This window comes from Anticarsia gemmatalis, chromosome 8 (genome assembly GCF_050436995.1).
Source record: "Anticarsia gemmatalis isolate Benzon Research Colony breed Stoneville strain chromosome 8, ilAntGemm2 primary, whole genome shotgun sequence".
Taxonomy (NCBI): Eukaryota; Metazoa; Arthropoda; class Insecta; order Lepidoptera; family Erebidae; genus Anticarsia; species Anticarsia gemmatalis.
The window spans coordinates 10,055,229-10,066,047 of record NC_134752.1 but is presented as its reverse complement, the minus strand read 5'-3'; the positions used below and the strand labels follow the sequence as shown (position 1 = coordinate 10,066,047).

General features: G+C 35.8%; 1 protein-coding gene across 1 annotated transcript in view; it reads left to right on the top strand.

Annotated features, from left to right (window-relative positions):
* The first annotated feature begins 4,478 nt into the window (after nt 1-4,478).
* LOC142975032 (uncharacterized) overlaps nt 4,479-10,819 on the top strand; it is an 89,283-nt gene continuing 82,942 nt past the window's right edge. The window contains exon 1 of the mRNA XM_076117674.1: nt 4,479-4,746. The gene's annotated coding sequence lies outside the window, so the exon portion shown is untranslated. The remainder of the gene's footprint in view (nt 4,747-10,819) is intronic.

Below are 10,819 nucleotides of genomic sequence, written 5' to 3'. Positions count from 1 at the left end.
GCCTAGCAATTCTAGAGCTTGTACCTAGTATGTATCAAACTGCGATAAAAACCATAAAACTAATGAAATTTTAATTGAATCTATAAACCAAGCTATCACATCGTTAATCGGTAGTCATATTCCACAAGCTTCAGACGCTCGTATCAAATATGACTGAGTCAGCTGTTCTTCAATTTGCCATTCATTTTGATGAAATATCACACATGGGTGCATTCTGCACGCGAAGCTAAAATGTATAACAGAATCGATTGTAATTCAAGTTAAGCGAAACTCGCTGAATAGTTTGCAAGTACTAACTATGACGTTGTATAGGTTCGTTCATTGCTTCAATGAATTTAATGTTCAGCTGTAAACGCTATTATGTGATGGAATATTAATAGTATAATATTTAATAATGAAATCAATTTCATATACTATAATTTGAAATTCTTAATCCCAAACTTAACTAGTTTACTATTAACTTAACCACCACAGACTAGTATTGAAAAACTATTTACATTTTATATGTTTCGAAGCTACATTTCGTGTTTATTTATTGGTGTGAACATTTGAGAGGGAACATGTGTGAATTTTTTAAACGAGAGAGACCTACCTGACCAATACTGATTTTAAACAAATAAAGTTCCTTGTTACGTGGATTTTGTGTCTATTGGTTCAAATATTTGGCTCCCCCGGAGTAAATTCGTAACTCCTCGCACGGAAGGATGCGCAGCTGCATCGTTCGAAGCGACTTAACCTTATCTAAATGCATTTTATTTTGTGAAAGGAGAATTTCAGGCGAAAATGCTTTTGGGGAAAATATTGAGGTGAACGCCTTACGGCTTTCTTGTCTTAAAGTTACTGCCTAGTTAAAAATATTTATGTATGTTATGGCAAAAAAAAATGGTAATAATGACCTCCGTGGCGCAGTGGTCGAGGTGGTCACGTAAAGTGGGTTCGATTCCCACATGGAACAATTATTTGCGCGATTCACGAATTGTTGTTTCGGGTCTGGTAGCACTTTGTGCCCGTCCTTTGATGTTTGTAAAAATCGACGAGAGCAACTCTTCGTGCGAAAGTTGTCTAATTAAACTAAAAAAAGGTAAGTACATCTTTGATTCGACAGTTTCTTTAAGACAAACAATTCATAGTTGGGCCGCTCCCTAAATTATTACCTTATTTTTGAAGGAAAACGTCGTGGTACAAATTGTATCTTGAATACGAACTTTCAGTACTATAGTGTCGCCTGCGTGTTGAAACCGATTTATGACAAAGTTATGACACATCTCTAAATGGATACTGATTAGAAGTTTTGAACTATTGTAGAGTTCAAAAATAGACGTAAATCTTATTAACTAGGTACATTTTTTTTGCTTACTACCTATATTTTTTACGAATACTTGTTGATTCAACTGACTTGTTAAAATAAGATGACCACAGAGTTTTCTAAACTGTTTGCTTTTATGGCAAATATTGTAAAAGTAAAGTGAGCCTCAAATGTGTGTAAATATTTGAAGGCTAACGTTTACTTGTGATGCTGACTGTGTTACGCTCGTTAAAGGATAGGAATATCATAATATTAAAACTAATTATCTTAGCTGATGTTACTGGCTGAAAATGCACAACATCCATATTTAACATAATGTTGATGTTTTAGAATAGATGTTTGGCTAGAACAGAAGTACGTTATCGTGGTGAAAGCATTTTTTAATAATGTAATAATTCTTTGTCGAGGGCTGTTTGGTCGGTTTAATGTAATGCAACAATCTATGACTAGCTGTACTTAATCTTTTACCGCTACAAATCATATGTCGTGATAAGGTATGGAACAACAACTAGATGCTCTGCAGACACTACTATACTTTTACAATTACCAGATATGATCTCACAGAAAACAATAGGAAAAATTTAACTGATTTTCAATATGTATAATTTGTTAAGAAAAAGTTTCCTTATGTAACTAATGCCTTAATTAAAACCAAGTTGGTTTTTAGGTTGATGGGTTGGACCTCAACGAACTCCCCGATGCAAAATACTGCTTACATTATGTATGGACCTATTTACATTATACCCTCGCGCGACAGACACTGGGACAAGCTGCTTGTTTCAAAACCAAAGACTCTGTGATTGTTAGAGCTATGTAAACTCGAGCTTGCTTGGTGTATCGTCACAACCCTTAACATTCGTTGGATGGGCAAAAATCTGTAAAAAATACGGAAGGTTTTTTTTTTAATATCTTTGTATGCTATTTTTTCTGTCACCCTGTCAAATTTGTTCTGCAACGTTGTAAAGCAAAATTAAATTCACTTTAAATGTTAACTCGCTAATTGAAATAGCTTAATACATTAGCAAATTATTTATATACCTGTATAAGTGGAAGTTTATATAAAATCTATTGCAGAAAACTTCTGCAAAACATAAAATAAAGAACGATCATTTTCGAACACTAGTTTCTAAAATACTAAACTTGGCTCTCACTATCAAGGCTTTATAAGTCGAACAATACGGCAATTTAAAAGGGGATCCCTGCCAAAGTATCGGATGAAAGAAAGAGTGTAATATTGTGTTAGTATTGCATCGTATTCACGTAAAGAACTGTTGCTCCTGGCGCCAATCCAGCGAGTACGTACTCACTTTCTATTACATTACACTCATAATAAATAGATCCGTAGCTTTGGAAACCATTCATACATGTTTTATTAGCATTTCAACTTTCATTTTGCGCTCAGAATATATTTTATTTTTGTATGTTTTTATCAATATTTTTTTATAAATAAGTTCTTCTTCTACTTATATAATTTTCTCGTTAACGTAAAAGCGTTTTTTCAGAAATGAAGGTAAGGGAAAGATCCCAGATGCAATATAACATCTCGTAGCTTAAAATGACAAAAAAAATCAAATATTATAGTACTAAACCATTCATAATATGCAACCTGTACTCTCCTATTCCCGAGTACCGCCTATGCAGTTAAAAAAGACAGTGGTAAAGTAGACATCAATGTACATTTAATAATACTTATTTAATTATTAACTAGCGGTCACTTGTTATTTATATTACATTATTCATGCCACAGAATACTATTACTATCTATTTTTAGAAATAGTTCTCTGTGGCTCACTTTCGTGAAATCGCGAATTGCAGAGAATTTTCCGAGCATCCCTGCAGTATCAATTAATATAATGAGCTTTTTCAATTTCCCTTGCATTGTATTTATTCCGCATAAAGTTATGAACAAATTGAGTGATTGAGCGCAAAGAATGTCATTTGCATAAGTAATGAATGATAACTACTTTAGTGGAAATAAATAATGCCCTGACAAATATTTGTCATTCTGTTTCCTTTTATTACTGTTATGGACGTTATTAAATTACTTGTTTTGTGGAAGTAGTTTAATTGAAATAGTTTAAAGTTCGTGAGTTCATTTTAATAGTTTGTTTGGAATAAAAGTTATGTATTTAATTGTGTAAAAAGAGAATTATTGACAAATCAGTCGTTAATATGTTATATTTTAAGTACTAAATATTGATGTATTAATAATTTTATTAAATTTGATGTAAGATAAATAATTTATAGTTTCGGTTTACTAAAAGCAACGTAAGCATATTATGCAGTTTTCTGAAACCGCCTCTTTACTAAGTAGTAAGTTTAGAGAGCATCGAAATTATATTATTCAACTGAATAGTCCTGAATATTTAAGCTATTTTTATATCCATTAACTTCCGTCAGTACATCGTACCAACGGCTGAACAGAAATACATTGTAATAAAATAGAATCTAAAAGTCAAATTGATGTAAGAAGTTGTGTATGTCTCGCTAATATTAAATGTGTTTATCTAGTTGTGTGAGCGAGCGGTGCGTCGGGCACGGTGTGTCGGACGGAGAGTACCGACGGTACTGACTGCCGAGTTCGGGATGTGTCGGCGTGGTCTCGGCGTCAGGACGAGTCCTGCACGCACGCGCTCTCTCGCCGAGCCGCGCCGCCCTCTCTACTCATGTAACAATCGTTCGCTACGTTACAGTGCCCGCCCTGTTATCCTGTTACGTATCCTGCCAGATAAATACTATGTTATGAGACCTAGAAATCAATTGATGTAGGTTTAACTGTTTTGTAGTCTTATCATAGAGGAAAAGGATAATGATGATAGAAAAACAACGGTCCTAAACAGATTTTCTGTTGTAAACAGATTTCTTTAACGAGAAACGTTAGACTGTATTTAAAAACCGATAACAAGACCTGAAATGTTAGCCCACCAGTTGCATGTTTGTTGACTAAGTTGGCTATATGTGATTTAGTGCATCGTGCACTCAAAGCTTTCACCATGTTTGGTAGAATACGTTGTGTTGTAAGCGTTCGCGTTCGGTAGCGCCCTGCGCAGAGTAGGTCAGGGCGGGCGGAGCGAGGCGGGTGTGCGGGGTGGGGCGGTGTGGGGCGGGCGCGGGGGTGCAGGGCACGCGGGGAGGGCGGACCGATTCATGTTTACGGGGCTCGGCCGTCAGCTGTTCGCGCGACATGAATGTGCCGCGCCCGCTAGCGCCCGCGCCGCCGCCGCGCCGCGCATCGATTGATTGATACCTGAGCGGCCACGTGCGGCGGGCGCCGGCTGCCAGTCCCGCCGCGCTCGCCGGCCCGCCCGCGCGACCTCGCGCGCCGCCCTCACACACATGCGACACCGCCCGCGAACCTTGCCGCCGTCGCTCATCAATGGAGTGCCCGAGGTGACCGGCGCGCCGAGCCCGCCACCCGCGCGACCACGCTCGCCCCTCGCGTAAGTACCGCTGCAGCTGCACCGCCGCGCGGCACGCGTAAACACCTACACGCACTGACACCCCGATCCGTTAGTAAATAATGGTTTTTCCGATAGCATTAATAGCCGGGAGACAATTTATGCGACTGCGCCGTATCATGTTTACTGCGACCCGTTCTATGGAGCCACCTTCTCATTACATTAGCGGCGGAAATTTTCTATATAGAAGCGTTTTTCTTATCGATCGTCCTAAGTTTCGCGTTTCTAGCGGAATATTTATAAAATTCTCTATCGGTTTACGTAATCGAAGGACAGTCTCACCGTTTGTTATTGGAAAGTCGCGTTATCTGCGAGGTGTGCTGTGTGTAGCGAGCGGAGACACGCAGCCCACGACAATCATTACATAAAACATTCCAATCCCCTTCTATCGACGTACCTATCTGTCGCTAACTCGCCTTATCTCTCACTTTCTTATGAAACGACACGTTAATCTGTATCTAGTTTTTATGAGCTGTTCATATAGATTTGTTAAGAACATGTTTTGGGAATGAAACAATTTTTCATACAATATTCAGAATCATAACAACGCTAGGTTAAACGCGTAACAGAAGGCGTATCGCCAATATTTACTTAGCAACAAGTCATAATGAAGTAATAATATACAGCGTTCAATTTCTCTCAAAAGCATATTGTTACGTAGACGGGGAGGGAGTGAACAAAACGTCAATCATGGCATAACAAGAACAAGATCACGGTTGAATGTCACAAGTTTCGATCCCACTTAATTGCAAAACAGGCCATTTTCGTGTGAATATTTCGTCGTTTACCTTTATAATGTTGTACATTTACGTCGGCAACGTCGAGGCGTCGACGTGAATCGCTCGCATGATTGATTGGACGTTTGTATCTCGATTTTAAGTCGAACTTTATGAAGTAAATGGAGAGTATAATAGTTGAATACCGTTTGTGTGGGACGTGTTTTGGCGGGCGTGGTTGAGTAAAATGGTGGTGTCACTTTTACAATAATTTATTAAGATAGTTAAATATTTTATAATTAAAGTAATTATAGAATGGGTATCGTGTTACAACGTAGATATCTGGGTTGTGGAGGACCGATAAGCAGTCGCTCCATGTAAAATACTGGTATTCCACTGCATCCGGTGAGATTGGAAGCCAACTCCGACATAGTTGGAAGAAAGGCTAGGTTTCACTCATTATAGAATTAGATGGACAATTGTCGACACTGAGATACTTTGTTTATGTATATTTTCTAATAAAAAGGTAGTAATCGATTTTAATTAAATTGTTAAGTACTTGTTCTAGTATAAAATATGAACTTTTCCATGCGTTGAAAGGGACGAGTACAAAGTTAATTGTTTTTCCATTTACTTAGCTAACGACTTCGCACTTGTAGATATTAAACTACATATAAAAGCGACTACGTAGGACGAGGTGCATGCTTTCTGTCTGGTTTAGAAATATTATTTTATTCAGAATGTATAACTATATAATCTTGAAGTACCAAATAAAATATCTAACTAGACTATATTATAATGCGCATAGTTTTTCAAAACACATTCTACCTAAATAATATGTGTCACATAAAACTGTACAAGTTAATAAAATAACAATTTTTAAAATGAATAGGAAATTTTTAAACTCTTTTATAAACTACTAGCTGACCCGCGCAACTTCGCTTGCGTCACCTAAGAGAATGAGTCAAAATTTTCCCCGTTTTTTGTATCATTTTTCGTTGCTACTCCGCTCCTTATGACCGTAGCGTGATGTTATATAGCCTGCTAGCCTAGCATGTTTCTCAACGAACGCAAAAATTAATATGAGACCCAGTGATAAAGCTATAGCAATAAGTCAATAATTTTACATCGATAACAATGTAGTCGTAAAAATATAGGAAACAATTCTAACATTCATTAAATTCCGTCAAAAAGAAAAGTCTAAATACTACACATCAATCTACATGCTGTCCACCTGCTTAACCTACAAAATCATAGAATTGTATCGATAGCTTGGACTTATCCATAGAACGTAAACCTCCTCGAGAAACAGTCTGTCGCCATCAGTTCCCTAGTAATTAGTCGACTTACTTAATATGTCTCAACTTTATTAACCTAACTTTAGCGAAAACTTTATCCGAAACTGTACGTAAATACATACTTGCTTACGTCAGAGTATGAGACTATGCATGCGGTCGCATAAATGTTTTTCTAAAAGTTTATTTCCTACGACATTTTGATTTATTTTGACTTCAACTCTGACTTTAAAAACAGCCCGCTCTCTTCACGTCAACTCCAGTCGAGGGTTAATATTAAAATCCAAGAAAATGCAGCTAAGAAACACAAAATGTTAGTAACATTTCAAACAGATTTCCTGCGGATGTCAACGTCGTAGAGCATAAGCAATTCAAATAGCTCGTAGCCGACTCGTAGACCTCGTAGAATATAGGCTACGAAATTGCTACGACGTTAGATCAAAATGCTAAGGTGTGCGTAGCAATGTAGATGAATGTGTATACGGGCCAGTAATGTATTTATATAGTCCAATGTTTACTAGGAAACATGGTCTGCAAGCGAGTGCGACCGTTTCCAATCTCTCTGCGTGTCAAAGAGAACACTTTAATTCCCCTCTTAAAGGGATTCGCCTGAAGCTTTTTCTTGTGCTCGTTTGAAATGGGTCACTGTTTCGTTACAATGTGGTAAACATTTTTTTCTTACAATTAGAGCAGTGGTCGGTTTTATGTAGTTTTTATTGACGGTCGGCCGCCGCCACTTCGTTTTATTTCGATTTTATATTTTTGGGAATCTTAATTATACCGCCTCAACAAGGCTAATTATGATTAAAATTCGGTATAATGTAAATGACGAGATTTAGATTTAATTTAAGTATAACGAGAAGTATTAAAAGTTTATAATCGTTATAAAAACATTGAAGTTCTGGAACTAGTTGGTAAGTTTCGTTACATAAATTAGATTAATCTGGTAGTGGAATGTTGGGTGTTAACTAGGTATAATCCGGTGTTTTACATATAATCGTTAGGCTTAAACATATTTATTACAAATCCCACTAACATTACACGATATCCCTGTTGGGTTAATGGTGTCTTGGAATTTTAATAGTAGATAACAGTCTCGTTACAATGTGTCGACTCGTAATGGAGTTTTGTGTGTAATCTGTTGGTAGCATTTAGTGAATATTTATTGCTGGTTGTTACGTGTCTTTATTGGAAGCGATACTATTGCTTCTCTGATATACAGTTGAACTACATTTTGCCATTAGCTACTCAGTGTACACACACGTAGATACATTTTTCAAAGCTTTTGTTAATATTTTCCGGATTATGATTTGTGCTTTTGAAAATTTTGATAACTAGCGGTTTTCTATATAGTAAAACTTTCGCACTTAAAACACATATTTATTTTCATTTACCCGAATATTTTCTTTTAAATTATAATTCGTCATTAGGCGGGACAATAATTCCAGTTACTGTTTAATTAAAAATATACAACATTTTAACGTTAACTGAAATGTTTCTCAAAAAGGCACTACATCATATATCGTTGCGACGACTATAAAAACACTGCACCTGCAAAAATACAACAATATCGCTTCGACACTCCAACAAAATATTAAAACCCGTGTTCGTATCAAATATATTCTCACATAAAACCCCTCATTATCTCCGTAACACCGTCGTTGCACATCAGCATCAATTTCCAACAGATTTCGAACGGCACAGATAAACCCAGCGCGTGAACATTCAATAAAATATTCTTCCGATACGACACATCTTACGATACGGTGCGGATTTGCAACCCGCGTTTGTGCCTTCATATTGGACAGAACGGATTTTCAATACGGATTTAAACCTAGTTTTATTTACCATTGTCGTATTTATTAATTAAGGTTTAGATAATAATAATATATGTTGTTAAGGGCCAGTTTAATAGCCTTTAAATAAATATTGGATAGCCTATACAAAATAATTGACTGTCAAAACTGCTTGATAAACAAACCAATATATTCAGTTTTTATGAAGAACCGGGGTCAAAGGTTTGAGCTGCTAAGCAACTAGTAGGAAACAAGGATAAAGTCAGAGTCAGGATTATCAGCATTTAACTTTACCGTTACTTTATTTCGAGATAAAAACAAAAAATGCAGCAATATTTTTTAGTTCAACTGTGAGTCAGAGCCATCGGTGAATTGATAATTCTAAAGTACTTCAAAAACCGCAAGACACAAAATGCTGAATCGTTTTTACAAAAAAAAAACTGGTTTTACTCTTTCCAATTGTTATGTACAAAAATTTACCAGAAATGTGTTAACAGAGATAACCAAAAAAGGTTTAATTATGTTAATTGGGTAAAGATAAACAACAGTTGTTGATGCAATGTTGTTGACGTTCAACGTTTAGCGGAGAACAAAACAATCTTTTGTGAACAGCTTAAAGAACTGGGGCAATTATTATATACCTACGTGTAGTTATGTTGGAAGAAACAGCAATCAAAATCATTTACTTAAAGTTTCCTTTGAAATCTGTACATGGATTTGTGTATCGTAAAAATGTAGATTCTTTAACGAGTAATATGTATCAAACATATTAAAGTAATCTTGACTTATATTTATTTGTATGAGTTTTGAACATATTGTTTCCGAATTCACAACTTAACAATATGAAGATATTCTAAGTCCAAAAACTGTTCCGTTAGGAAGAAGTCCTAACTTAGTAGACAATAATCTCTCCATTAAAAAAAAGAGCATACGAATTTTTCAATTTATTACGGACCATTTATTAGAAAATTTGCCTTATTTAATTAGTTACAATAATTAAAAACCGTATTGACAATAACTACTCAATAATTATAAAACAAATTTATTATCACATGCTGAAAACATGGACCACAAAGCGACACGGCGTTGGTAGACAGCTATTCAAACAGCCACCGCATTTGGCAGCCGGCCTTCCGCTTGTCATATTATGTGGTCGCGATTTCAATAATATATGTCCCGATTAAAACGGTGTCAACCAATGTTGTTATAATCATTATTGGCTTATTTGCGCCCCAAATAATATTTTGAAAGCGAATTTTATTTAATATTGATGTTAAATAGTACGGCTTTCATAGTTGGAAATGTATTGTGACTGACACATAGTTTGCAGTTGAAGCACGGTTAGTTGTGAGTTGTTTAACACAATTACTTTACACTGGTGATATTTTTTTCTGACAAAAAAAAATCTTGTTTGAAATCGGTTAATACTTTCAAAATTATTTCTTCAAGAATCTATCAAAGCAAAAACCCTCAACTATTTTTTTTCCTATAACACCAATATCTATAATAAGTAATATACATGGCTATCTGAAGTTTCGTTTAGAAACTATAACTTGAGCTTATAAAAACGGATATAGTAACAACACCTTTTTTAATATAAAAATCTTATTCTGTTTAATAAACAAACTGCTTTATTTTACAAAAATCGTCGAAAGCTGCAGCAAAATAAATGATGCACCAAGATTTTTCATTAAGCGAAGTCACACGTTCCATGTCGCTTGTCCACTCGGTCTTGAGTTGAACCCGCTGCGGAATCTAGTACTGCACTCGACTGAACTATGACACCTACCTATAATATTATGTATAGAGCTAGTCCGTTTGATAGATTACTGGACATTCATGAATAAAGATGTACTGTGTCAACATGTAAATGCTGGCTTACATGCACTGTATTTAAATTGTTACTGTTAGTAACATGATACGAAGTCGATTGTGATAGGCATGCTGTAAAAAAATACCACTTTTAGAATATACTGGTAGCGAAATTTTTTATTTATTTTAGTTTATTGTAAGACAGCTAGTAAGTTAAAACTATAGATATCAAAATCTGAAATGTATTTGCAACGTAAAGTACAACGTGGACATTCAAAGTTGTAATGCGATTTAAAAAAAAATATGCATCTGAACCTTCGTACACAAACAGAGACACTACGACTTTCTAAGAAAAACAGACAGACTGAAGTATATGATTAGATTTGTAGTTGACTTCGTTTCTACATCTATAAAATGATTGTATTTCTTCTTTCTA